The sequence below is a fragment of the Triticum aestivum genome, chromosome 6B (genome assembly GCF_018294505.1).
Source record: "Triticum aestivum cultivar Chinese Spring chromosome 6B, IWGSC CS RefSeq v2.1, whole genome shotgun sequence".
Lineage (NCBI taxonomy): Eukaryota > Viridiplantae > Streptophyta > Magnoliopsida > Poales > Poaceae > Triticum > Triticum aestivum.
The window spans coordinates 41,951,659-41,977,782 of record NC_057810.1 but is presented as its reverse complement, the minus strand read 5'-3'; the positions used below and the strand labels follow the sequence as shown (position 1 = coordinate 41,977,782).

At 44.3% G+C, this 26,124-nt stretch overlaps 3 non-coding genes and 1 pseudogene across 3 annotated transcripts; all 4 read left to right on the top strand.

Annotated features, from left to right (window-relative positions):
• Positions 1–10,746: 10,746 nt before the first annotated feature.
• On the top strand, positions 10,747–20,769 carry LOC123133368 (putative serpin-Z12; annotated as a pseudogene).
• A 750-nt stretch (positions 20,770–21,519) lies between these two features.
• Positions 21,520–21,590, top strand: TRNAG-GCC (transfer RNA glycine (anticodon GCC)). Its single transcript has one exon. It is a non-coding gene; the product is annotated as a tRNA-Gly (tRNA).
• A 1,356-nt stretch (positions 21,591–22,946) lies between these two features.
• On the top strand, positions 22,947–23,167 carry LOC123140480 (small nucleolar RNA U3). The gene has a single exon (XR_006470034.1). It is a non-coding gene; the product is annotated as a small nucleolar RNA U3 (small nucleolar RNA).
• Positions 23,168–24,460: 1,293 nt separating this feature from the next.
• Positions 24,461–24,531, top strand: TRNAC-GCA (transfer RNA cysteine (anticodon GCA)). The gene has a single exon. It is a non-coding gene; the product is annotated as a tRNA-Cys (tRNA).
• The last annotated feature ends 1,593 nt before the right edge of the window (positions 24,532–26,124 follow it).

The window sequence follows — 26,124 nt, the reverse complement described above, 5'->3', positions numbered from 1 at the left end:
CTTTCGCCACCTCAGATCATCTTCCCCATTGCCGGCAGCCACGCCAACTGCATTACCATCATAGACTGAGCAGATGAACCTAAGGACTACATAGCGCAGTCTTTCGTGTTTGCTTACGTTATACATCGGTTATTATTACCTGCTACTTTATCGTTCAAACTTGAGTTTTAAAATGCCCGTGGGTCTCATATCGAGGCAGCAACGAATAGTATATGTCTACTATCTGGTTCATCTGGAGTCTTCTATGTGGTTCATGTTGGGTGGGCAACAAACAATAGATGATCCATTGTCTATCTTTTTAAACTGAAGCTATAATCTACCTGCTATCACTAGTTTTGGATCCATCCACTCGTTTTCTACCATCAGTCTTGATTTTTGCATGCACCCCTTAGGCCTGACAAAATCTAACTATATTTTTTATTATGCATGTCAGATATTGTACACTGTCGTACTGAACATGTAGAGAAAAAGAGAAGACCGTTGCATGGGAATATAATGTCATGCAGACGCCGCTCCATGGTGGGTGAAGTGCCCCCCCTTCCGCATTTCCAGATTGTATTCCAGAGGAAGATAACTGTTCAGATGGGGATTCAGAAGGAGACGACCACTCCTGTTTACCACCTGAGGTGCTTTCTCTAACCTGACATGCTGATGTTGGTCACATCATGCATATGGCGCATCGCATTGCTCACATTATACATCTTATATGTCATCAACTTAGTTTAGATTTGCTTTGTGTGAATGCCACATGTTTAGTTTCTATATGTGAATCATGCAATGCCATCCTGTTTAGCCAGTCATCGTATATGTGAATTGTATCGTGCCATATTTTTTTCATAATGTATTCCATTTGTCAACAATCTTTATATATTCATCTACTCTTCCTATGCATCAGCCATTTGAGTCGGTCATGGGAAAATCTGGAGTGAAAACAAGGTCTTCTGAGCAGTCAGTGCTACCTGTCAATGCAGATTTCTTGCTGGTTATAGATAGCTCCTCAGAGGAGGATTCAGAGACAGATGACCAGTCGTATTCCCCCCGAGGTGCATGCTCTAACTTGGCAGTGTTATATTGCTCATATCATGGTGTCTTGCATTGACATGTCATCTGCTTAGATTAGACATGCTTTGTGTGAATGCCTTCTGTTTGCTTTGTATATCAGATATGTGAATTATGCAATGCCATGTTTTTCAGCAGTTATCATATATGTGAATTATGCATCGCCATGTAACCAGGCATCATATATGTGAATTATCTCATGCCATCTTTTTTTCATTACGTATTCCATTTGTCGACAATCTGTGTATATTGAACTACTCTTCGTGTATATCAGCCATTTGAGCCGGTTATGGAAAAATCTGGAGTGAAAACATGGTCTTCAGAGCAGGCAATGGTACCCGTTGAAGCATATATCTCGATGGTTACAGGGAGCTCCTCAGAGGAGGATTCAGAGACAGATGACCAGTCCTATATCTCACCTGAGGTGTATGCTCTAAGTTGCCATGTTTATATTTTTCATATCATGCATATGGTGTCTTGCATTGCTTAGTTCAGACAGCATATGCACAATATTGAATTCCATCTACTTAGTTTAGAGATCATACATGCGAGTGCCAGCTGCTTAGTATACGAATCAATTATGTCAATTATATCATGACATCCTTTATACTTAGACAACATGTATGTGAATTATTTCAGCCCAACCTATTTTAGAAAGACATCATATAGTTTTGTCATGTCATCCTGTTTAAATACTCATCATATGTTGAATTATGCCATTATATCCTGTTAAGTTATCCATCATATATCTGAAACGGTGTCATGCTATCCTGTTTAGTTAGGCATCATATATGTGAAATTGTGTCATGTTGTCATGTTTGGTTAGACAACATGTATGTGAATTACCACATCTGTCTATCATACAATGTCTATACGTTCAATTTCTTTTCTTGTTTATCAGTCATTTGAATTGGAGGGGGTGATGGCAGTATCTAAGGGAGCGAAAACCCGTTCTTCACAAAATACAGTGCTACCCATCGATGCAGATAGAACCATGGTTGTACTAGCCCACAAACTAGCCCCACCACACATAATCGAGACTCTTCCAGATTGCACACTTACACCATTGGGCAGAGAACCAGCTACAACCCATCTAACCGCAACCCCAGCGGATAGTAACCCACTTCTAGTTGACAAAGCACCATGTCCACCACGGAGTACCCCCACACGAGCAGTTTGTAAAGCAACTGTAGTGCCCAAAGCACGAAGACCACCACAGCTAACCCAAACTCCACATTTAAAGCAAAAGAGCAACTGTTCTCAGGTCAGATTCCGTAGCTATGGTCCATACTCCTTTGCTGTTGCATCACTGTATTTACTCATACCAACTACTTTCGAATTTGAAGGATCCAATTGAAACTCCAACGGCGCAACATGTATGTTTTAAATCTATTTCTTTAACTGGATTGTTGTTCTAACTTCTTGCTCTATGTTGATTTCAGTTTTTAAGTTGTATAAACAGTTATGTTCTCATGTGATGCAGATTAGAAGTGTTGCCAATGCTGTGTAGTTTCTCACACTTATATTCTGTCTATGCTATTGTGTCTTAAAAATATATGAGTTGAACTGTGTCTCTATCTTGATTAGGCAACATAAACTATAATGATATGGACAATACAGTGACCATAGTACATAGATATATGTTTGTTTGATGTTGTTATCCTGTCCACCTTACTACTGAACCGGTTTACCAAAATGAGTTTCGTATACTACATGCTAAACCTGTGATGTGTATGCTTGTTTCTCTTGTAGTATGCAAACAAAATATTGGAGAAGAGCACCCCACTATGCAATGGTAGAGAAAGTAATAATGCAGATAAGGTTCAAGATAGTGAGACAACCCTATTGGTCTCCAAGAAAGGGGATAAAAATGATCTTGTAGACAGTGAGAAAACCCCACAGTCCTGCGTTAATGTAGTGTTCGAGTTACTGGCCAGTACCGCTGGCACAAGCTCTTCGAACTCGCTGCCTAAATCACTTCGGCTTCTTCAGTATCAGCTACAAGCTGAAAGGCATCAGTTATTTGTGCTGCGTCAAGAAGCCGAAGGACTGAGGAAGTCCCTGCAAACTTCAGATGCATACTTTCTTGTGCAACAGCAAGCGCTGAAGGATTTAAGCGCCAAACAAGAGAAAGTTAATAAGCTTGCTAAGCATCTTGCCAGCATTATGGGTACTCAGGATATTGTTTCTTGAGCTCTTCTGAAGTGGTAGTTATGGACTTGTTTTGCTGCGGCGTTTATATCCTGCTTTGTTCCCTATATTTGCACTGGTGGCGAACTTTGATGCCCAGTGGATGTAATATGTGTAATAGTCGTGATAGCCTAGCATAAGTTTCTTACTTATTTATTTCCTTGTTGTCTTGTTTATTTGTTTGCCTGTATTCGGTGTAGTTCTTTTTTCGCGATTTGCTAGTGGCCGCAATAAGCTATTTTTTAAAACTAGGCCACAATAACCATGGGCTACATATTTACTGTAGTGACACTGGGCCTCCAACCGGCCGTAGAAACAATGGGCCTTCTACGGGCCGTAGACACAATGGGCCTTCTACGAGACGTATCATCAATGGGCCCTATATGGGCCGTCTGATCAATTGGCCAAACATGGGCCAATAACAGACCGCATTATGGTCATAAACAGGCTAGAGTTGGAATCGTCCGTTCATGGACCGACCATAACGGGCTATCGTTAATAGGTCGTATTTGATGACGCTATGAAAAAGGCCCAACGTATTAACGGGCCACAAACGGGCCGGCTGTAACAACGGGCTGAATTTGGCCCACAAGCAGAAAATGACAGTAACGGGCCATAAGTAACCGAATGCTGGAAATGAGCCCAAGAATAAATCGGCCCTGAGAAGGCCGAAAGATAACATGGGCTGAAAAATGGCCCAATGGAATAGTGGACCGTTAATAGGTATAAAGTGATAAAGTGTTCATTACGGACCAGTTTCACCACGGGTCATCAATGGGCCAAGAGTTACAAAGGGCCTCATATGGGCCGAAAGACGTCATGGGCCATATATGGGCCGGAAGTTAAAACAGGCTGGAATCATATTGGACGGCCCAGATGACGCTACTGGGTCTAATTCGGATAGGCCGTAACGGGCCCTGTGTTAGCGGGCTGTAAATGGGCTATATGCGAACATGACGTTAACAGGCTTTCCGTGGGCCGGCCCGCCACCTTTTGACCAAGTCAAATGGGGCGGCCTTTTCACAGGATTAGGCCTTTGTTGGGCCGTGCCACGTGTCGACGTATCATAGGCGCCTTCGGTCCAATGAGTGGATGGCATCTGTTCCAACGGTGAGCCGACACGTGTTTCCTCCAGCCAATGATGATTTTACACATGGAAAATCCCCATTGGTCGGGACTGTTAACAGGTTATCGGATCCAAAACCGGACCCGATAGCTTAATGGCGTTCCGTTATGGTGGACGCCACGTGTCAGTCACCCTTGACGAAAGCACTTCTGTGACGCGCGATTTATCGTCATGGAAGTGGACACTTCCGTGATGATAATTTTGGTAATGTCATGGAACACTTCTACGACAGCACATGTATGACTATCTTGATTCTGTCATAAAATCATCATGGATGTACATGCATGACAGAAAACGCGACCTACTGTGACAAACACGTATCATAACGGAAGTATATATTTTTTATAGTGACATCCCCCTCCCCCAGCCCCTTGATGAAGACACCGCCATCACTCGGTACCTATTTCTGATTTGGTCTATGTTTACTTACGAGCCAGCAACATGGTGCCAGTGCACACATGCAAGGTGCATGGAGGTGGTCATATAGATAACTCAAAGATGACAAAAAGTAGGTGAAGTAGGAGTACTTGAATCCTAATCATCTAGAGTAGTTTTCTTGAGGTAGAATAAAGCAATAACTAATATACCAATATCAATAGATCCAAAGGGGTAAATTCAAATCTCGGCCATGAAACTAAGTCAATGCAAGGAGGAGGGGAACTTTTGGTCTATGGGGACATATGCACCTTATATGGGAAACAAAATTTAGTAATTCAACAAAAAGTCGAAATTTCTGAAAATATTTTTGAAATAAACTTGACCTTCTATTGTACTCGTGAGAAAATAATTCACAAAAAAAATATCCCTTTGACTTCTTCTCAAAAAAAGACAAATTTTTGGCTAAAATAGTGTGAATAATGACCTATAATAGCAAATAAATTTTGTCTTTTTTGCTGTGAGGTCAACTTTTGTTTTTTCGTCGAGATTTATTTACTAGTGCAAAAGTAAGTCAAGTGTTTTGTCCAAATAGTTCTTACCTATTTTGACTTTTTATTAAAATATTAAAAGAAAAATCCCATATAGGATGTATATACACCCAGAAACCAAAGTGTATTTCCCAATGCAAGGACCTAGATTGCTCCAAATATCAGTACTATTGATCACATAATTAATACACAAATAATATCCCTTCAAGAAAATACACAAATTATATCCTACCTAATATACGTGTGCAATTAATATACTCCTGCCATTGTAGTGGTTTCTTATTTGAAAAATATTATTTTTTTTTGAGAAAATGAAAAATCTTTACCTACTAATAAACCAGCTATTGCATCTGGTCGTCCGTCGTGGTTGTTTGGCAAAAAAGCCCCTCGGTTTAAAGGAAATCAACCCGCGCTCCCTATTTAAGTGGATATGAGAAAACGCTTCATTTTTTCACAAAACACCCTGTCATTTGAAGCATTCAACCCGCGGTCCGAGCAGATTTGTGTAAAGGAAAAAAATGCGACCACAAGAGGGAGCACGGGCTCGCCTCCTCTGCCTCATCGCCGCCGCCGCCACCACCCACGTCGTCCGCTTCCGGCGACCTCCAACGCCGCGCAGCACGCCCCCGAGCTCTCCACGGTCCGCGCCTCCCTCCCCTCCGGCTATATTCTCCTCTCCCGTCTTCTACCGCCCGCTCGCCCGTGACTAGGGTTTCGGGCAGGGCTTCGTCGGAGCCACGAGAGCCATGAGCGTGACGGAGGCTGGGAAAGAATGGAAACACTACTGCTCGCAATGACAGGATGGTGCTGTGCGTGCGCCGCCCCAAGGCCGCAACTGCTTCCTCCAGTCGTCCCTCCTCCATGGCTACATCTTGGTGAGATCCCTTCCACCCAAGCCTCTCCCCCTTTCTTTTTTTAAAACTGATTCCCAATTCCTTGATCAAACCATGCTCATCTGCTCCTGTAGGTCTCGCTTAGCTACCAGTACAGTGCAGATTGCTTTCTTTATTCAATTGATTTTGTTGTCTATGTATTACCTGAACTCCAAGGGAACCAACTTACATGGCGTAATGGATGGAGGTCAGTACATGTTTTCCTGATATGTTCACTTGTTTTTAATAGTTCCCATCAGATTACAAGCATGGGCTTTGTGCAATAGGCAGAAATCTGTTTGTAATCAATCAAAGATAATGAGAACATTTACTGAAATATTTGTAACTTTTGATCCTATGAATTGCTTTGATTGGAAGTCCAACAATTATCTCATCTTATTAGGAACTCACTTTTCAAACATATGCATTGGTAGTTTTTATGTCTTTGCTTTTGCCTTCTGAACATACTGGATTGCACTTTGTAGGAGATGGCACAGATCTCTCCTTCTGAACATGGTATTAAACATTGCAAACAACTGATTATAGTAGTTAGCAAATGCAAATCATTGTATATTGTTAGTTACGTGTCTTTTCATATGAAATACTATTATTTTGGGGAAATGCATCTGGCTGAGTTTTAATGAAACTCCTTAGATTTTGTATGGTGAGATTGTCTTCAGCAAACAAGATCTGTATTGTTATTGGGGTCCTTTTATTTTTGTTCCAGGTGTTATTGGGGCTTATTTTTTCATGATTGGAAACAAGATGTTGCTGGTGTTGGAGCTCACAGAGAATGGTATTATGATAGTCTACTTACTTCTGAAGGTGCATTAGAAGATAAGTGGATGTCCAGATTCTTTGGCCTCAGAAAAGTGGTGATAAAAATCTTGAAGTATTGTTAGCATTTTCCTCTAAAAATGGAAAGAGCAGATACAAAGAAGGTACATAGTGCTGTTCATTGTCATGGAAAATTATTATACTTTTGTTATATTGAGTAGTTGTTGTTGGATGCCATTTGTCTCTTTGAAAAACATCTGATGTAAATTTGGTGTACTTCAACTCAAATACCTACTACTAATACAAAAACCTACTACTAAATGGTTCCAAGAACATTGCATGTTATTGTAAAAGTCTTGGTCAATATTCTTGTGTTACTATGATGTAGTAGACAAATTTTTATGCTTGGACATTTTTAACTTTTCTTATAGCAACTATTGCTCTAAAATTCTTTGCCGTTCTCTTACTTCTACTGATGGCAGAAGAGAACACATTTGGGTACACCTACCAGGACAGTTTGTTCTACGTTTATCTTGCTTTGGGGTTGCAGACCCTAACATATCAAGATAGCTCTTGATGGTATAACATGACATTGGCAGGAATTATGGATGACTACTTTGATGGGTAGTTTTCTGAAGAAATGATTGTCCCAGGTACTATGATGCTCGCAGTTCTATCTTTTTCAGTGCTTGCATATGCCATTGTGATACAAGATACTGCCAGATTTTGCAATGTCCATGATTCAGATTGACCATGATTGCTACTACTGTTTAAGATCATAAACTTTGTCATGGTTGATTAAATAGGCACAGCTTATTTTAGTTGCAGACCCTAATATATCAAGAAAGCATTGCTACAAATTTAGAAGTAGGATGTAGTTTTTCATAGTTCCTATTAAGTATGCTTATTTGCAATCTAGGATCACAATTGTAAGGTTAATACTTTTAGTTGTGTAGCATAGCAAATCTCAGCTCTTGAAAATTTTCCTACCATACCAACACATTTGGTAGGATTTGCCTTATTTTGTAATGAGCAAACAAAAAATGTTTTAAATATAACAAATAATTATGTGCAGTAGTACATGGTTGGAAATTCCTTTCCTATTCAATGCATATTAGAGTGGAATTTGCACTGTTTGGTATGCATTCACAGTCAACATGGGGTGCTGAAGTAGTGTAAATTGTTTGAAGTTGCCTTTCGGCCAGTATATTTGAAGTTGCCTTTTGGCCAATATATATAAGGATGGAGTACTGTATTGTTTGGTCTGCCTTTTTGGTCTGTATCGTTGAATCGACACCCTTAAGCTCTTTTTGGTTTCTATTATCCGTGAGCGCATATGAGCATCGATGAAACTATTCTCGGATGAAACGTGAGCATGCCTTGGTATGAAGGACAGATTTTTTTCAGCATCCGGGGGAAGTTTTCCTGTTTTGATTTTACAATTTTGACTCTTCCCTTCCCCTGTTGATGGTAAACATTAACACGTAGTTGTATACATATTTTGAAAATCGTAAGTGGTTTTAACATTTCACATCATGATATTGTAGTTTACGGTACTAAGCTTGACACTGCTCGGTGTGCTGTTGTTCTTCGTCAGCGTGGAGCTAGCCGTCGCTGCTATGGTACATGTACCCGTTGCCTCCGCTTGACATAGTTCGCTATGGAGATATACATGGGAAAGTCGCGACAGAGATGCCCCACTTCAACCCGCGGATCCGGGGTGATTGTGGCGGTCAGCTGGTGACTGAGCTCAAAATCCGGTTCAGCGTCAATGGTTGTCTGCGCTCCAGTACGAGGAGTGGTGGCGCTTCGAGGAGACAGCTGCGTGCCTTCGTCAGTTGTTTTGTGTACTACTTTTCACTTTCAGAATCAATTCGTGATTCCATAGTGAGTCATTACGAATGAAATTATGGGGGGTTTTGCTCTAGGCATCAGATCAGGAAGCAACAAGCCGTCTCTTTGGTGGTATCTTTGGTGCTCCAGTAGTGGATATTGCTGGAATAGCTAAAGGACTTAGTTGTAACACTTGCTCTGAACTTTACTCAACAAGCAAGTTTTCCAAAAATTGAAGTCGGATTTTTTTCAGGGTTCCTATACATATACACAAATAGTAGGTAAAGATATATTCTAGGACCTATGGTGCCCAGCAAGCATAAACAAATTTAGCTTGCAGTTTTGTTAACGCTTCGCTATGCTTTGGTACAATGTTTAGGCGTAGTGCCAGTTTACTGATAAATAACCCTCCGGCAAGGTTCATATCTAAGTCTTGGTTGATCAACTGTTGCACGCCGAACTAAAATCTTTCCTTCAGGATGTTTTTTAGGTTTAAAAGACTTTTCATTAATTGCATCATTGTGCATACAAATGACGGACTGAAGTAGGCCATGGACCCTCCCGTCTAATATAAAAAATCCATGAGATCTAGCATAGCTAGCTAGCCCATGATCTACTTGGTTACACTCTCGATGCATCAGGGATGTGCAGCACTACTGAAAACGAATCATCTGCTCCCTAATATCCACATACCCAACAAACAATCTTGATCTGCAGGTTCCAGTGAATTGTAGCACCTCAAAAACTATGAGCTGTCGATTTTCAAGATTACCGGGCCAGTTACCATTCATTTGGATGAGTGAGAGCAAGAAACAGCCTCAGCTTTTGCTTCCTCGGTGGTGTCCGAGCACTGTCGGAGTTCAGTTCCTAGCGAAAACAACATCTGTCCTTTGTACTGGAATGATTATTCCTGTTGCAACGTACTCCTTAGTACTTCCCATTATCTATGGATATGTAATCTTAATGAAAATCGCATGTTTCTGGATATCGCCATGTATGCATCGCTTGATTTTTCCACACACCAAAGTTTCTATCAATCAATGTGTGCGCGGGTGATTAGATTAGAACAAAAATACAGTTTTGAAATTTGATAAGGAGTCCTGATGGACGTGTATATATATGCATGTGTTGTTTATATTTGAATCGAGAGAAAGTACAAAAACAATATACACTTATGTGCTTGTCTAGAGGCGTCCTGATGGAATCCTCTAATACCACCAGGCCACAGCAGCGGAGCAGTGTGTGTGTGTGTGTGTTTTCTCTTTTTTGTAAAACATCGAGCAGTGCGGTTTTCCCTACAATCATGCCTTGCAATTCCCATCCCATGACAACATCTCAATTATAACCTGACATGATCTTGGTGTTCTTGCGTTTGATCGACCGGTACTGGCCAGCCTAGCAGGACGCAACATGCATGATGAAAAAACAGAATGCATTGGAAGACTACATTGAATGCGAGGGAGCTCGGTGTCCAAGGTATACATGATGGCTTGGTGCTGGAGCTTGGAGGCCGCAGGGGTCAAAAGCCGAGAGATCCCGCAAGAAAAAAAGGCTGAGCTACAGAAGCGGTGGAGATTTCTTATGGCTGAGTGGGACGAGGAGACGGGGATGAACGGAAAGAAGTGGGTGCACATGACAAATAAGAGGCTGGTAGATAGCACTGCGGGTTCGTTATGAAGCAGCACACATGGGTAGAAGGAGAAGTAGATGCTCGAGGGGAGGGCGGCACACGGGTGGTGTTCCTGGATTGGTAGAGTGGCAGCGTTGAGTCAGGGGGAGGTTTGGTGTGGTGCGTGTGGGTAAGAGTATGCACGGTCCATCATGATGGTGCACAAGTGAACCTCTCTTACTGAATTAGAGGGTGTGAAATTTTCTCTCCCATTGCAACGCACGGGCAATTTTCCTAGTATTATACAAGTACTCTTCAAGAACGACTTGTCAACCAGTCCTCTCCCATCCGGGACTGGACTCGAAGCCCATCAGCCAATTGTGCACCTAACCTACCTAACCCACGCGTCAGCTCCCACGGAGGGACTCCACCTGCCCGCCCCCGGCTGTCTTCGTCGTCAGATCGCCGGACGCCGGTGATCCTGTCTGCGTCTTACCACAAACCCACGGCCATTCCGATGTCGCGCTTCGGGAAGACCGTCCTCCTCTGCTTGGCCCTGTTCGCCGCATGGCACCTCTGCTCGACCCTCTTCGCCGGCGCGCCTCCTGGTGGCCACTCTGCAGAGGAGAAAGCTGTAGTCAGCGACGCGGCCGGGAACGCGTCGGGCCTAAGTCTCATGAGATAGGCCGACGTCCGGGCAGCGGCCGGCACGGGCCGCAACTTCGTCGTCTCGCCGCTGTCGATCCACGCGGCGCTCGCGATGGTGGCCGCCGGCGCGCGGGGCGAGACGCGCAGGGAGCTCCTGGGGCTCCTCGGGTCAGCGTCGCTCGACGAGCTGCACCGCGCGCCGGCGATCAAGCTTGTCGGCAGGCTCAACGGACTAAAGCAGACGTCCTTCGCCTGCGGCGTCTGGGTCGACTGGAGGCGGGCGCTCAGGCCAGAGTTCACGGCCACCGGCGCGTCGCGGTACGCCGCAACGGCGGAATCCGTGGACTTTGTGTCGGGGGCCGAGGAGGCGAGGCGGCGCGTGAACGGCTTCGTGGCGGACGCGACGAAGCAGCGCATCCGTGGCATCCTCCCTCCCGGCTCCGTCGACTCGTCTGTTTGGGAACGTAGTAATTTCAAAAAAATTCCTACGTACATGCAAGATCATGGTGATGGCATAGCAACGAGAGGGGAGAGTGTTGTCCACGTACCCTCGTAGACCGTAAGCGGAAGCGTTATGACAACGCGGTTGATGTAGTCGTACGTCTTCACGATCCGACTGATCCAAGTACCGAACGTACGGCACCTCCGAGTTCAACACACGTTCAGCTCGATGACGATCCCCGGGCTCCGATCCAGCAAAGCTTCGGGGATGAGTTCCGTCAGCACGACGGCGTGGTGACGATGATGATGCTCTACCGGCGCAGGGCTTCGCCTAAATTCCACGACGATATGACCGAGGTGGAATATGGTGGAGGGGGGCACCGCACACGGCTAAGGAACGATCCGTAGATCAACTTGTGTGTCATGGGGTGCCCCCCTGCCCCCGTATATAAAGGAGCAAGGGGAGGGCCGCCCAAGAAGGAGGAGGTGCGCCCAAGGGGGGGAGTCCTACTCCCACCGGGAGTAGGACTCCTCCTTTCCTAGTAGGAGTAGGAGAGAAGGAAGGGGAAGAGAGAAGGGAAGGAAGGAGGTGGTGCGGCCCCTCCCCCTAGTCCAATTTGGACTAGGCCTTGGGGGGCGCGCGGCCTGCCCTAGGCAGCCCCTCTCTCTTTCCCGTATGGCCCAATAAGGCCCAATACTTCTCCCCGGCGAATTCCCGTAACTCTCCGGTACTCCGATAAATACCCGAATCACTCGGAACCTTTTCGAACTCCGAATATAGTCGTCCAATATATCGATCTTTACGTCTCGACCATTTTGAGACTCCTCGTCATGTCCCCGATCTCATCCGGGACTCCGAACTCCTTCGGTACATCAAAACTCATAAACTCATAATATAACTGTCATCGAAACCTTAAGCGTGCGGACCCTACGGGTTCGAGAACTATGTAGACATGACCTAGAACTATTCTTGGTCAATAACCAATAGCGGAACCTGGATGCCCATATTGGCTCCTACATATTCTACGATGATCTTTATCGGTCAAACCGCATAACAACATATTTTGTTCCCTTTTGTCATCGGTATGTTACTTGCCCGAGATTGGATCGTCGGTATCCAATACCTAGTTCAATCTCGTTACCGGCAATTCTCTTTACTCGTTACATAATGCATCATCCTGCAACTAACTCATTAGTCACATTGCTTGCAAGGCTTATAGTGATGTGCATTACCGAGAGGGCCCAGAGATACCTCTCCGACAATCGGAGTGACAAAACCTAATCTCGAAATACGCCAACCCAACATGTACTTTTGGAGACACCTGTAGTACTCCTTTATAATCACCCAGTTACGTTGTGACGTTTAGTAGCACCCAAAGTGTTCCTCCAGTAAACGGGAGTTGCATAATCTCATAGTTACAGGAACATGTATAAGTCATGAAGAAAGCAATAGCAACACACTAAACGATCAAGTGCTAGGCTAACGGAATGGGTCATGTCAATCACATCATTCTCCTAATGATGTGATCCCATTAATCAAATGACAACACATGTCTATGGTTAGGAAACATAACCATCTTTGATTAATGAGCTAGTTAAGTAGAGGCATACTAGTGACTATATGTTTGTCTATGTATTCACACATGTATCATGTTTCCGGTTAATACAATTCTAGCATGAATAAGAAACATTTATCATGAAATAAGAAAATAAATAATAACTTTATTATTGCCTCTAGGGCATATTTCCTTCAGTCTCCCACTTGCACTAGAGTCAATAATCTAATTCACATCGCTATGTGATTTAACACCAATATTCACATCTGCATGTGATTAATACCCATAGTTCACATCATCATGTGATCAACACCCAAAGGGTTTACTAGAGTCAATGATCTAGTTCACATCGCTATGTGATTAACACCCAAAAGAGTACTAAGGTATGATCATGTTTTGCTCATGAGAGAAGCTTAGTCAACGGGTCTGTCATATTCAGAGCCGTATGTATTTTGCAAATATTCTATGTCCACAATGCTCTGCACGGAGCTACTCTAGCTAATTGCTCCCACTTTCAATATGTATCCAGATTGAGACTTAGAGTCATCTGGATTGGTGTAAAAGCTTGCATCATTGTAACTTTAACGATGGGCTCTTTTATCACCTCCATAATCGAGAAACATCTCCTTAGTCCTCACCAAGGATATTCTTGACCCATGTCCAGTGATCTACTTATTAGATCAAAATTGTATTCCTTTGCCAAACACAGAGCAAGGTATACAATAGGTCTAGTTCACAGCATAGCATACTTTATAGAACCTATGACTGAGGCATAGGGAATGACTTTTCATTCTCTTTCTATTTTCTGCAATGGTCGGGTCTTGAGTCTTACTCACCTTCACACCTTGTAACACAGGCAAGAACTCCTTCTTTGACTGTTCCATTTTGAACTATTTCAAAAATTTATCAAGGTATGTACTCATTGAAAAATCTTATCAAGCGTCTTGATCTATCTATATAGATCTTGATGCTCAATGTGTAAGCAGCTTCACCGAGGTCTTGCTTTGAAAAACTCTTATTCAAGTATCCTTTCATGCTATCCAGAATTTCCATATCATTTCCAATTAACAATATGTCATCCACATATAATATTAGAAATGCTACAGAGCTCCCACTCACTTTCTTGTAAATACATGCTTCTTCAAAAGTCTGTATAAAACCATATGCTTTGATCAACTCATCAAAGCATATATTTCAACTCCGAGATGCTTGCACCAGTCCATAGATGGATCGCTGGAGCTTGCACAATTTGTTAGCACCTTTAGGATTGACAAAACCTTCTGGTTGCATCATATACAACTCTTTTTTAAGAAAACCATTAAGGAATGCAGTTTTGTTTATCCATTTGCCAGATTTCATAAAATGCGGCAATTGCTAACATGATTCAGACAGACTTAAGCATAGATACGAGTGAAAAACTCTCATCGTAGTCAACACCTTGAACTTGTCGAAAACCTTTTTGCGACAATTCTAGCTTTGTAGATAGTAACACTATCAGCGTCCGTCTTCCTCTTGAAGATCCATTTAATCTCAATGTCTCGCCGATCATTGGGAAAGTCAATCAATGTTCATACTTTGTTTTCATACATGGATCTTATCTCAGATCTCATGGCCTCAAGCCATTTTGTGGAATGTGGGCTCACCATCGCTTCTTCAAAGTTCGTAGGTTCGTCATGGTCTAGTAACATAACTTCCAGAACAGGATTACCATACCACTCTGGTGCGGATCTTACTCTGTAAGACCTACGAGGTTCTGTAGTAACTTAATCTGAAGTTTCATGATCATCATCATTAACTTCCTCACTAATTGGTGTAGTAGTCACAGGAACAGATTTCTGTGATGAACTACTTTCAAATGAGGGAGCAGGTACAGTTACCTCATCAAGTTCTACTTTCCTCCCACTCACTTCTTTCGAAAGAAACTCCTTCTCTAGAAAGGATCCATTCTTAGCAACGAATGTTTTGCCTTTGGATTTGTGATAGAAGGAGTACCCAACAGTTTTCTTTGGGTATTCTATGAAGACGCACTTCTCCGATTTGGGTTCGAGCTTATCAGGTTGAAAACCTTTTTCATATAAGCATCGCAACTCCAAACTTTAAGAAACGACAGCTTAGGTTTACTTCTAAACCATAGTTCATACGATGTCGTCTCAACGGATTTAGATGGTGCCCTTTTAACGTGAATGCAGCTGTCTCTAATGTATAACCTCAAAACGATAATGGTAAATCAGTAAGAGACATCATAGATCGCACCATATCCAATAAAGTGCGGTTACGACGTTCGGACACACCATAACGTTGTGGTGTTCCAGGTAGCGTGAGCTGTGAAACTATTCCACATTGTTTTAATTGAAGACCAAACTCGTAACTCAAATATTCATCTCCACGATCAGATCGCAGAAACTTTATTTTCTTGTTACGATGATTTTCCACTTCACTCTGAAATTCTTTGAACCTTTCAACTATTTCAGACTTATGTTTCATCAAGTAGATATACCCATATCTGCTCAAATCATTTTGTGAAGGTCAGAAAATAACGATACTTGCCACGAGCATCAACACTCATTGGATCGCATACATCGGTATGTATTATTTCCAATAAGTCAGTAGCTTGTTCCATTGTTCCGGAGAACGGAGTTTTAGTCATCTTGCCCAAAAGGCACGGTTCGCAAGCATCAAATGATTCATAACCAAGTGATTCCGAAAATCCATCTTTACGGAGTTTCTTCATGCGCTTTACACCAATATGACCCAAACGGCAGTGCCACAAATAAGTTGCACTATCATTATCAACTTTGCATCTTTTGGCATCAATATTATGAATATATGTATCACTACGATCGAGATCCAACAAACTATTTTCATTGGGTGTATGACCATCAAAGGTTTTATTCATTTAAACAGAACAACAATTATTCTCTGATTTTAAATGAATAACCTTATTGCAATAAACATGATCAAATCATATTCATGCTCAGCGCAAACACCAAATAAAATTTATTTAGGTTCAACACTAATCCCGAAAGTATAGGGAGTGTATGATGATGATCATATCAATCTTGGAACCACTTCCAACACTCATCGTCACTTCCCCTTAACTAGTTTCTGTTTATTCTGTAACTCCTGTTTTGCGTTACTAATCTTAGCAACCGAACAAGTATCAAATACTCAGGGGTTACTATAAACACTAGTTAGGTACACATCAATAATCTGTATATCAAATATACCCTTGTTTAGTTTGCCATCCTTCTTATCCACCAAATATTCAGGGTATTTCCGTTTCCAGTGACCATTTCCTTTGCAGTGTAAGCACTCAGTTTCAGGCTTTGGTTCAGCTTTGGGCTTCTTCTTGGGAGTGACAACTTGCTTGTCATTCTACTTGAAGTTCCCTTTCTATCCCTTTGCCCTTTTCTTGAAACTAGTGGTCTTGTCAATCATCAACACGTGATGCTCTTTCTTGATTTCTACCTTCGTCGATTTCAGCATCACGAAGAGCTTGGGAATCGTTTTCGTCATCCCTTGCATTATAGTTCATCACGAAGTTCTACTAACTTGGTGTTGGTGACTAGAGAATTCTGTCAATCACTATCTTATCTGGAAGATTAACTCACACTTGATTCAAGCGATTGTAGTACCCAGACAATCTGAGCACATGCTCACTAGTTGAGCGATTCTCCTCCATCTTTTAGCTATAGAACTTGTTGGAGACTTCATATCTCTCAACTCGGGTATTTGCTTGAAATATTAACTTCAAGTCCTGGAACATCTCATATGGTCCATGACGTTCAAAACGTCTTTGGAGTCCCGATTCTAAGCTGTTAAGCATGGTGCACTAAACTATTAAATAGTCGTCATATTGAGCTAGCCAAACATTCATAACGTCTGCATCTGCTCCTGCAATAGGTCTGTCACCTAGCGGTGCATTAAGGACATAATTCTTCTGTGCAGCAATGAGGATAAACCTCAGATCACGGATCCAATCCGCATCATTGCTACTAACATCTTTCAACACAATTTTCTCTAGGAACATATCAAAATAAACATATGAAAGGAACAACGCAAGCTATTGATCTACAACATAATTTGCAAAATACTACCATGACTAAGTTCATGATAAATTTAAGTTCAATTAATCATATTACTAAAGAACTCCCACTTAGATAGACATCCCTCTAATCCTCTAAGTGATTATGTGATCCATATCAACTACACCATGTCCGATCATCACGTGAGATGGAGTAATTTCAACGGTGAACATCAGTATGTTGATCATATCCACTATATGATTCACGCTCGACCTTTCGGTCTCCGTGTTCCGAGGCCATATCTGTATATGCTAGGCTCGTCAAGTTTAACCCGAGTATTCCGCGTGTGCAACTGTTTTGCACCTGTTGTATTTAAACGTAGAGCCTATCACACCCGATCATCACATGGTGTCTCAGCACGAAGAACTTTCGCAACGGTGCATACTCAAGGAGAACACTACTTGATAATTAGTGAGAGATCATCTTAAAATGCTACCGTCAATCAAAGCAAGATAAGATGCATAAAGGATAAACATCACATGCAATCAATATAAGTGATATGATATGGCCATCATCATCTTGTGCTTGTGATCTCCATCTTCGAAGCACCGTCGTGATCACCATCGTCACCGGCGCGACACCTTGATCTCCATCGTAGCATCGTTGTCGTTACGCCATCTATTGCTTCTACAACTATCGCTGCCGCTTAGAGATAAAGTAAAGCAATTACAGGGTGTTTGCATTTCATACAATAAAGCGACAACCATATGGCTCCAGCCAGTTGCCGATAACTTCGGTTACAAAACATGATAATCTCATACAATAAATATAGCATCACGTCTTGACCATATCACATCACAACATGCCCTGCAAAAACAAGTTAGACGTCCTCTACTTTGTTGTTGCAAATTTTACGTGGCTGCTACGGGCTTAGCATGAACCATTCTTACCTACGCATCAAAACCACAACGATAGTTCGTCAAGTTAGTGTTGTTTTAACCTTCGCAAGGACCGGGCGTAGCCACACTCGATTCAGCTAAAGTGAGAGAGACAGACACCCGCCAGCCACCTTTAAGCACGAGTGCTCGCAACGGTGAAACCAGTCTCGCGTAAGCGTACGCGTAATGTCGGTCCGCGCCGCTTCATCTCACAATACCGCCGAACCAAAGTATGACATGCTGGTAAGCAGTATGACTTGTATCGCCCACAACTCACTTGTGTTCTACTCGTGCATATAACATCAACGCATAAAACCTAGGCTCGGATGCCACTGTTGGGGAACGTAGTAATTTCAAAAAAATTCCTACGTACACGCAAGATCATGGTGATGGCATAGCAACGAGAGGGGAGAGTGTTGTCCACGTACCCTTGTAGACCGTAAGCGGAAGCGTTATGACAACGCGGTTGATGTAGTCGTACGTCTTCACGATCCGACCGATCCAAGTACCGAACGTACGGCACCTCCGAGTTCAGCACACGTTCAGCTCGATGATGATCCCCGGGCTCCGATCCAGCAAAGCTTCGGGGATGAGTTCCGTCAGCACGACGGCGTGGTGACGATGATGATGCTCTACCGGCGCAGGGCTTCGCCTAAACTCCGCGACGATATGACCGAGGTGGAATATGGTGGAGGGGGGCACTGCACACGGCTAAGGAACGATCCGTAGATCAACTTGTGTGTCATGGGGTGCCCCCCTGCCCCCGTATATAAAGGAGCAAGGGGAGGGCCGGCCAAGGAGGAGGAGGCGCGCCCAAGGGGGGAGTCCTACTCCCACCGGGAGTAGGACTCCTCCTTTCCTAGTAGGAGTAGGAGAGAAGGAAGGGGAAGAGAGAAGGAAAGGAAGGAGGGGGTGCGGCCCCTCCCCCTAGTCCAATTCGGACTAGGCCTTGGGGGGGCGCGCGGCCTGCCCTAGGCAGCCCCTCTCTCTTTCTCGTATGGCCCAATAAGGCCCAATACTTCTCCCCGGCGAATTCCCGTCACTCTCCGGTACTCCCATAAATACCCGAATCATTCGGAACCTTTCCGAACTCCGAATATAGTCGTCCAATATATCGATCTTTACGTCTCGACCATTTCGAGACTCCTCGTCATGTTCCCGATCTCATCCGGGACTCTGAACTCCTTCGGTACATCAAAACTCATAAACTCATAATATAACTGTCATCGAAACCTTAAGCGTGCGGACCCTACGGGTTCGAGAACTATGTAGACATGACCTAGAACTATTCTTGGTCAATAACCAATAGCGGAACCTGGATGCCCATATTGGATCCTACATATTCTACGAAGATCTTTATCGGTTAAACCGCATAACAACATACTTTGTTCCCTTTTGTCATCGGTATGTTACTTGCCCGAGATTCGATCGTCGGTATCCAATACCTAGTTCAATCTCGTTACCGGCAAGTCTCTTTACTCGTTACATAATGCATCATCCCGCAACTAACTCATTAGTCATATTGCTTGCAAGGCTTATAGTGATGTGCATTACCGAGAGGGCCCAGAGATACCTCTCCGACAATCGGAGTGACAAAACCTAATCTCGAAATACGCCAACCCAACATGTACTTTTGGAGACACATGTAGTACTCCTTTATAATCACCCAGTTACGTTATGACGTTTGGTAGCACCCAAAGTGTTCCTCCAGTAAACGGGAGTTGCATAATCTCATAGTTACAGGAACATGTATAAGTCATGAAGAAAGCAATAGCAACATACTAAACGATCAAGTGCTAGGCTAACGGAATGGGTCATGTCAATCACATCATTCTCCTAATGATGTGATCCCATTAATCAAATGACAACACATGTCTATGGTTAGGAAACATAACCATCTTTGATTAATGAACTAGTTAAGTAGAGGCATACTAGTGACTATATGTTTGTCTATGTATTCACACATGTATCATGTTTCCGGTTAATACAATTCTAGCATGAATAATAAACATTTATCATGAAATAAGGAAATAAATAATAACTTTATTATTGCCTCTAGGCCATAATTACTTCATCGTCCACGGCCGTCATCCTTGCCAACGCGCTCTACTTCAAAGGCGCATGGCCTGAGCCGTTCGCCGTCTTCACCGCGCCGTTCCACACCCCAGGCGGCGCCACCGTGCGCGTGCCCGCCATGACGACAGGCCGGTCACAGTACATCGCGCTCTACCCGGGCTTCAGGGCCCTCAAGCTGCCCTACAGGAACGACAGTGACTGCGCTGCCGCATTCTACATGCTTATCCTTCTCCCTGACAGCGGCACCCTCAGCCTCACCGATCTGTACGACAAGGTGGTGTCATCGCCGGAGTTCATCAGGAAGCACACGCCAAAAGAGGAGGTTGAGGTACGGCGGTTCATGGTCCCCAAGTTCAAGTTCACGACCGAGTTTGAAGCGTCGTCAGACATGCGGAAGCTTGGTGTCACCAGGGCTTTCACAGGCGGCGACTTCTCAGGCATGGTGAGCGGCGGGGATGGGCGGCTCTCCATCGGCGGGGTGCACCACAAGGCCACCATCGAGGTGGACGAGCAAGGCACCGTGGCCGCTGCTGCCACGGCCACAGACATGGCTGGCAGCGCGCTTCCAAGCGAGCCGCCGCACTTTGTGGATTTTGTGGCGGATCGGCCCTTCTTGTTTGCCGTGGTTGAGGAGAGGACGGGCACAACGCTGTTCTTGGGTCATGTGGTTAATCCCCCGGCTAACTGAGTAAAATGTGGAACCATTTGGTTGTTGAATGCAGTACGAGGCAGGAGTGAGTGCTGATCTCCGTTGAAAAAAGCAAGATTATTTCTTGCTTTGCTTAAGAGCTTGATACATTATCCAGCAAATCATGTCCCAGATCAATGCCAGGTCATTAGTATGACTTTGCAAACTGGCAACTGAAAAAGAAAGCTGTCTGTCTCTTGGTATAGCAGCCAGGGAAAAAATATGCCTGCAAGATTTCTTGTCCCATTTAAATCAACAATGCTACACATACAGGTTTTTACAGGAGTTTACAGGATTGATTTTATGTGGCGGTTTTTGATTGGGTGTTAGTTGGGGAGGGGCCCCACCACCATGAAAATCAGGGGGGTGATGTTTATGAAGTTTGGAAGGAGCCTGTAAACTCCTGTAAAGCCCTGTAGATGTAGCATTTTTGCATTTAAATTCAAGAATGGTTAGTTACTCTCTAGTATGGGTATCCAGGTGAGGCATGACTGCCAGGGCATGCAGAGTAACCAAGATTCAAAAAATTCCCTCTGCTGCCTTCTTCCCTCTGCTACCTCCCCGGCATTTGTACCAATGTACTAGGTGTTGGGTTTGAGAAATATATTCAGGTGGGGGAGTTCTCTCCTCCCCCGGTGAAAATTCAAAAAAAAAAAAGATGTTTCACTACTGAAGAGGGAGAGAAAATTGAGCAGGATGGCAAGGAACTAGTGGCTGAACTAGTAGAGGTCTCTCGAGTGGCAGCTCATCAAATGGCACCAGTGGTCTAGTGGTAGAATAGTACCCTGCCACGGTACAGACCCGGGTTCGATTCCCGGCTGGTGCAACCTTAATTTTATTTTATGGTTCTTAGTTTTTTTTAACTAGCAACAAAAAATTGTGACTAAATCTTGTTTTATAACTAGAACAGTCCAAGCAACAAAAAAAAGGATGCTGATTATTAAAGAAACTAAATCTTGTTCTAGCCAAAAACACCCAAAACTTTATGAGAATCGTTTCCAACCGGTGCACCGGTCGAAGCATTGCGCCGGACTCACACGAGCCTTGCAATCGCTCGATCGTGTGAACGCACGGAAGCACCCAAAAAGAAGCGACGGGACCACTCTTTTCCAATCGCCCTTTTCTCTCGTCTCCTTCCTCACCACGCGGACGCCAGGGGCACCTGCACCATCAGCACGCAAGCCTCCTGCCGCGATCGCGACCCCCTCGGCCCATTTTTTACTGCTCCTGTTCGTCTCCTGCTGGAAGCACCTCATGTTCCTGACGATTGAAACTTTTTTCTCCAAGGTTGAAGCTTTTTCCCGCAACGGTTGCAACATCTACGTGATGGATTACGCCGGTTCCAACGTTCGTCATCGAGGTCGCAACTCCCCGTCGCCGCACCCTCGTAGCACGCGGTCACCATGGTGGTAGCAAATTCTAGTCCCCGTGGTCACCCATGTCGCTGCCGAGAAGTCAAGATATATCAGGTGATCCTACTCATCTTGGCTTCAGTTTGTATAAGAAGAGGTTCAGGCTGGTAGTTTTTGCATATGCCTAGATGGAGCCGGAGCCCAACCCATATATGCATTCGTCCATATATCTTCATGCCTATGTCCATGATCGATCATGTACTGGAAAACCAATCACGGCAAAATCTATTCTGTTACTCAACTCAGGGACAAGAACAATACTAGTTACAAAATCCATATGTTCTATCATGTTCCGGAAAGTACTTCAACCACACCCTTTTTTCTCTCCGGTTTTGTTCTAATCTATTGCCAAAAAGAGACAAAAAAAATCTCCTGCTTCTGTACTGACCGGCTGTAATTTAATTTAGGAAAAGATAAAGGAATAAAGCAGCTGCTATGTAAGAGAACAAGTTAGAATTCAGCGTTGTTCAGAATAATAATTGTACATATTAAATCCGCACAGCTGACGTAACCAGAATGAAAAGGCAATGAAAGAAAAGGGCAAGAAATACATTCCTCGTTTTTTCTTTGTGAGGCAAAATACATTCCTCATATGGGCTGGGCTCTGATCATTCTCTTACTCAACTACTACTGGGCCATGACCCGCGTGTCCAGGCTCTCACGCTCGGCCTCTCGCTGAGGAGTGAGGAGGCGCTGCTGCAATTAGTCCCACCTCGCTTGTTTAGGCAACTCTAAACTGGTTTATAAGGCGAGGCGCGGCTGTTGGTAGCACGACCTTACTCGAACAGGATCTGTTCTATAGGCTTGTACCGCTGCATCTTTTACCAATAAGGAGGCAAGCACTTCACTCTGGTTGATGCATTCTGACCTCTGGGCCAGAGCGTGATTAACGGCTTGGATTAACCTGATGGGTGTCCTCTGATGGCTGTAGAGGATCGTTCCTGCCCAGTTCACATTGGTGCAGGGTGGCTTAGAGGTTGTCTGACAGACTACACAAAATATTTTTGTTTTTTTTTCTTTGAACTTGCTTAACCAACAAATCTCCCTCCTTAACCACACATCTGAAACTATGTATGGTTCAGTTTACAGTATTAGTATTAGTAGTGGCAGTAAGATAAGATGCACCCACTTCATTTTTAGCTGCACTAGTATTCACTGCAAAAATAACCGAAGGTAACAGAAGCCAACTGACCACATGCATGATCCATACATATATCTACACCTGTTCAGCTGTTCCAGGAGGTCCATCACTCAAAAGATTTTGCTTCACAGCTCAAGCTTTTATCCAACAGCTACCGGTCCATGGATCACATGCTTGCCTTGGTTTCTCGTCGAGGCCGATTTGCTGCCTTCATCCGACACGACGTGTCACACTGCATCCCACACATTTGCAAAGTAATCAAGATTCAGCTAGCGATTCTATTAGTACAAGCCCAGTGGATGGTCGTCTGAAATTTGCCACTGCTGAGAGTGACAGTAGCAACGAGATGTTTCACTACTGACCAAGATGGCGTGGAACTAGCTAGTGGCTGAACAAGTATGTTCAGGAAGGAAAATGGGTGCAGAGACTGATTTCTGCATAACTCATCTTCGTACATAGGACCTGAATACCTATTTCTTCACACACAAATGATATGCCATACATCTGTGTTACATCAAGTTGGTAAGCCAAATGCTCTATGGAAGAGTAGGTTGAGCTCACCTTTCAACACTTTCCTGCATCTGCAGATTAACCCTTTGAAGATGCATATGGTCCCTCGTGTACTGCCGCCTGTTAAACCAAATGACCGATATAATAAGGGATTATGGATGCTTGCTTAAGAGTTTGAAACACTATCCGTAAAATCATGTCCCAGATTACATGCCAGCGCAGTATTAGGAGTACTTAGCAAACTGGGAACTAAAACAGAGGTGATCCCTTGCTTCTGCTGTCTGAAGACCACAGATGACACATGAGTAAGATGGGAGAAAGGAGTTCTTTCTTATGCAACATGGCGCTTGTATTCAGTCCGTCTGTTAATCAGTAGTAGTAGCCAGATAAATAAATTTGACGGGAACACTGAATCTTTGACTGGAGAGAAGGAACTCTGCACCATTGACTTTGAGAAAACAGTAGACAGGAAGATTTTGGCCGTCTGACGGTTGCCTTCTTTTATTGGAAAAGGGACAAAGAATGGAAGTATATGGAGCCAACGAGTAAACAACAGCCAGCAAAGATGCAATCAAAGAGACAGTCTCACTAATTGCAATTAGTTGAGTGCTCTCGATTGACAGCCCGTCAGCAGCACCAGTGGTCTAGTGGTAGAATAGTACCCTGCAACGGTACAGACCTGGGTTCGATTCTCGGCTGGTGCAGCCTTTTTTTGATTACAAATCAATTATTCCTTGCTGCTGCTTCTGCCTCTGCTCATCCTCACTTATGGGTTGAAACCATGCTCCAGACTGGGTTTCAGTCTTTTGGTCCCTGATATGCATTCATCCATAGCAATTCAGCTGCTGCGCATCAAGCATAAGCTGCGTCATGCCGCGCTGTCGCCAATCGCCGGTCATGCGTGCGCGCCAAGGATGACACCGCCGTGCTTCCCACCGAGGAAGGATGCCGATCAGCGGCCGTGCTACACCTTGACTTGTTGGATTTCTGATACTATTGGGTCAAGCAGCGTTCCACAGAAATACTATTGGATTTCTGAACAGCTGACTCAACAAAACAAAAAGACGCTTCAGCAAAGAGCTTTACACCACACCCATTTTTCTCATCTACTCCCTCTGTTCCTAAATACTTGTCTTTCTAGAGATTTCAACAAGTGACTACATACGACGCAAAATGAGTGAATCTATACTTTAAAATATGTCTACATACATCCGTATGTTGAGTCCATTTGAAATGTCTAGAAAGACAAGTATTTGGGAACGGAGGGAATAGTTTTGTTCCAATCGGTCACTTTTTTTTTCCTCTCTTCTTTCAAACCTTGCAACGTGTCTGCCACTAATTTGGTAATGGCCGACTGTAGTTTAATTTGGCACATAAAAGCTAAAGATCGGCGAATGGTTGCGATGCACGAGGACATGCTATTTCCTGCAAAACTATAAGATTCTTTCGCAAGGAAGAGACGTCCACGCTCGACGACCAAATTAACGGTCCAAGCAGTAGTAACCGCGTTCCACGGCGCATGTACGTGTGTGGCCAATGGGCACTGGCCATCGACACGCACCTGATGGCCTTCGTACGTACGTACGTGCACTCTCCTACAGATATCGACCGTGAGCTGCGTCGCAATCGGTATACGTTGGGTGAGGGCGTGAGGCACAAAACGTCCGTTCGGGTGCGACTTTTTTCTACCCTAGCCGCCGCCACCGCCAAGGCGACTAGGGAGGCGATCTCTTTCCTCCGATCTTCACCGGCCGGGGCACTGGCCCTCTCTCCCTTCGGCTGCTCCGGCGGCAGGAGGGAGGGGGGACCCCGTTCCTCCGCTCTGTAGTTAGGTTTTGGATTTGTAGGTCGTGGTGCGTCGTTGAGGTGATGGGAGCGGCGCCCGAACGAATAAATCTGCCTCAACTCCACTCCCACACCGGCGGTGCCCTTTATGGCGGCGTCTCGGAGTTGATGGCATCGTGTCTCTGCCAATCCCACAGATCGGCAGCGTTAGGGTTCATGGATGGTGTTGGCGAGGCGGCGGCGGCGACTCCATCAGGTGTGTCTCTCCTTCTGCTCTGTCCCCGTTGCTGTGGCGTTGTCTCCGACGTCATGGTGGAGCAGGGAGGTTTTGTCGTTCAGGAGTACGCGCAGGCGGTTGTCTGTGCAAGTGACAGCTGGAAGATGGAGTTTTTTGTGCTGGGTCTGTGGTCGAAGGCTGGCAGTTCTGATTTCCTCCTCCGACGTAGTCGTCATGCGGGGGTGTCAGTTCTGAAGTTCGATGGCGTGTCCGGAGACATGTTGCCCCGGTCTGA